Here is a 3,966-nt window from a genome sequence, read left to right as displayed (position 1 = left end):
TTATAAATGTATGCTATTAAAGACAGACAGACAGACGTACAAGCCTAAAACATAACCTTGCCATTCTGGCAAAGGTAATAAATATATCTACCTTCGAAACGCACTTTGAATACGCACAAAGCTCGCTCCAGGCACGTAGGAAAACGCCAGGTCAAGGATTCGGGTCAAAGTTCAAATCTGACCGGATATCTGTAATCCGCACTGAAGGCCTCGTTTCGGTATTACTCCGCGGGTGGGCAGTCAGAAGTATTCCCTCCGAAATATGAATGGGGCCCCAAAATCGTGTGTTTATGTAGACGATAAATTGCCTTTTATCGCTCCCATGTCATATCGAAGGATTTGAGATGAAAGGTTGTGTATTTCTGACAGGATCGGGTGGAAAGTTTCGGCATTCGGGCGATTCTCGGACGTGTACGTTTGTTTGTCCTGAGTAATGTGGTCAGCGGGTCACTGAAGGAAAGCCCCACTTTCTGGATAGTATTTATGTGCAGTTATAGATGTTATGAAAATCGATCCACCGGTCAGATTTTGGGGAATTTTTTTCTATTGAGTACTGGATAAGTCCTTTTTCAATAGAAATTAAAACATCTCCAGTAGAGCTGTTTCTTTAGCGGTTATCCCCCAGGTGAGCCTTCATTCGTATGTAGAAAAGTTACAAAGTAATTTTGGGTACTCAAATCACTTTTTACCTTTTGCCCACGGGTTTTACTATGATATTCAAGTGTTGAAAGTAACGCACATTTTGTTTGAATTTCGGAAGTCCGATCGTAAGGGGTCGCTTTTTTGCGGTTACCGAAGGGTTCGCTTAGCGGTTAGCGGTTATCCCCCAGGTGAGCCTTCATTCGTATGTAGGAAAGTTACAAAGTAATTTTGGGTACTCAAATCACTTTTTACCTTTTGCCCACGGGTTTTACTTTGATATTCAAGTGTTGAAAGTAACGCACATTATGTTTGAAATTTCGGAAGTCCGATGGTAAGGGGTCGCTTTTTTGCGGTTACCGAAGGGTTCGCTTAGCGGTTAGCGGTTATCCCCCAGGTGAGCCTTCATTCGTATGTAGAAAAGTTACAAAGTAATTTTGGGTACTCAAATCACTTTTTACCTTTTGCCCACGGGTTTTACTATGATATTCAAGTGTTGAAAGTAACGCACATTTTGTTTGAAATTTCGGAAGTCCGATCGTAAGGGGTCGCTTTTTTGCGGTTACCGAAGGGTTCGCCTAGCGGTTAGCGGTTATCCCCCAGGTGAGCCTTCATTCGTATGTAGAAAAGTTACAAAGTAATTTTGGGTACTCAAATCACTTTTTACCTTTTGCCCACGGGTTTTTACTTTGATATTCAAGTGTTGAAAGTAACGCACATTTTGTTTGAAATTTCGGAAGTCCGATCGTAAGGGGTCGCTTTTTTGCGGTTACCGAAGGGTTCGCTTAGCGGTTAGCGGTTACCCCCCAGGTGAGCCTTCATTTGTATGTAGAAAAGTTACAAAGTAATTTTGGGTACTCAAATCACTTTTTACCTTTTGCCCACGGGTTTTACTATGATATTCAAGTGTTGAAAGTAACGCACATTTTGTTTGAAATTTCGGAAGTCCGATCGTAAGGGGTCGCTTTTTTGCGGTTACCGAAGGGTTTGCCTAGCGGTTAGCGGTTATCCCCCAGGTGAGCCTTCATTCGTATGTAGAAAAGTTACAAAGTAATTTTGGGTTCTCAAATCACTTTTTACCTTTTGCCCACGGGTTTTACTATGATATTCAAGTGTTGAAAGTAACGCACATTTTGTTTGAAATTTCGGAAGTCCGATCGTAAGGGGTCGCTTTTTTGCGGTTACCGAAGGGTTCGCTTAGCGGTTAGCGGTTATCCCCCAGGTGAGCCTTCATTCGTATGTAGAAAAGTTACAAAGTAATTTTGGGTACTCAAATCACTTTTTACCTTTTGCCCACGGGTTTTACTATGATATTCAAGTGTTGAAAGTAACGCACATTTTGTTTGAAATTTCGGAAGTCCGATCGTAAGGGGTCGCTTTTTTGCGGTTACCGAAGGGTTCGCTTAGCGGTTAGCGGTTATCCCCCAGGTGAGCCTTCATTCGTATTTTCGGGTTTTGCTATGATTTGTGTCTAATATTCACGGATTACTTCGCAATTCGAACCGGAACCTTAAGGCCTCATACCGGACTTTTGTTGCCTCATTTACAATAGTGCTTAAATATGCAACTTTAATGGGCGAAAATCCAATAAAGAAACAGCTCTACTGGAGATGTTTTAATTTCTATTTAAAAAGCACTTATCCAGTACTCAATAAAAAAAACTTCCCCAAAATCTGACCGGTGGATCGATTTTTATAACATCTATAACTGGACATAAATGCTATCCAGAAAGTGGGGCTTTCATTCAATGACCCGCTGACCACATTACTCAGGACAAACAAACGAACACGTCCGAGAATCGCCCGAATGCCGAAACTTTTCCACCCGATCCTGTCAGAAATACACAACCTTTCATCTCAAATCCTTCGATATGACATGGGAGCGATATAAGGCAATTTATCGTCTACATAAACATACGATTTTGGGGCCCCATTCATATTTCGGAGGGAATACTTCTGAGTGGCCACCCGCGCAGTAATACCGGAACGAGGCCTTCAGTGCGGATTACAGATATCCGGTCAGATTTGAACTTTGACCCGAAACCTTGACCTGGCGTTTTCCTACGCGCCTGGAGCGAGCTTTGTGCGCATTCAAAGTGCGTTTCGAAGGTAGATATATTTATTACCTTTGCCAGAATGGCAAGGATATGTTTTAGGCTTGTACGTCTGTCTGTCTGTCTGTCTGTCTGTCTTTCTGTCTGTCTGTGAACAGCATCACTCGAAAAGCGCCTTTGATTGATCCTGATGATATTTGGTAGGTGGATTTAGGGGTCGTAATCCCCATACTACTTCTCTTGCCCTCGCATGTTCTAAGTTTATGACCTTTGTGATCCTTTGTCCTGCTCAGATTTTTTTTGTCAATTTAACCCTCCTAAGCTGGTTGTTTAATCTGATCAGTAAAACGTGACCTATTCTGTGCTGCTGCTGCAGACTTCCAGATCAATACGGTTTCCTGTGGTAAGAAATGCCACAGACCTAGCCTGTATTTACTGGACCCACCTACAGGAATCATATATGTGCATCCCGTATATATACGGGTTCATCGGGACAGCCTTGTAGATACCAGATCTATACATATATGTACATAGTACATATCATATTGTACATAGTATGTATTGAAATATGTTCGTGTTTTGTTTTAGGGAAATATAGTCTTAACCAGCCACGACAACTCATTAGTGATGAGAGTCCTTGTTTCTTACTTTATGACCAATGGCCATAATCTGCATGCTCAAATGAGGTGCTTTTAGTCATCTCTCTTAAAGCCAATGCGACGCAAACATCACAGTAGATACAAAAGATAAAGAACACGCCGATAAAATAATCAACTCTCTTGAACATGAAACGGATAACCCGCTAGACTTCGAGATTACTGAAGAAGAAATCCAAAACGCTCTGTCTAGTTTAAAAAGCAACAAGTCTAGCGGAACAGATTCAATAATTAATGAAATGCTGAAATATGGCGCACCTCAACTGATACAGCCCTTCAAAAAAATTTTCAACATATTTTTACAGTCCGGACATTTTTCCCAACAGTGGAGCCAAAGCACTCTAGTTCCAATCTATAAAAGTGGAGAAGCATCAAATCCTAGCAACTACAGAGGAATAGCTATTTCTAGCTGTGTCGGCAAATTGTTTACTTTTATCTTGAACAAACGTTTACAACATTTCTTTGAAAGCTCAAATCTACTATCACCTTTTCAATCCGGTTTTAGAAAAGATTTTAGAACAAGCGATAACGTCTTTGTCCTCAAAACGTTAATCGACCAACAGACATCCAAACCTGGGGGTAAGCTATATGCTTGTTTCGTGGATTTCCGAAAAGCTT

The sequence above is a fragment of the Branchiostoma floridae genome, chromosome 2 (genome assembly GCF_000003815.2).
Source record: "Branchiostoma floridae strain S238N-H82 chromosome 2, Bfl_VNyyK, whole genome shotgun sequence".
NCBI lineage: Eukaryota > Metazoa > Chordata > Leptocardii > Amphioxiformes > Branchiostomatidae > Branchiostoma > Branchiostoma floridae.
Note: the sequence above shows the minus strand (reverse complement) of the source record.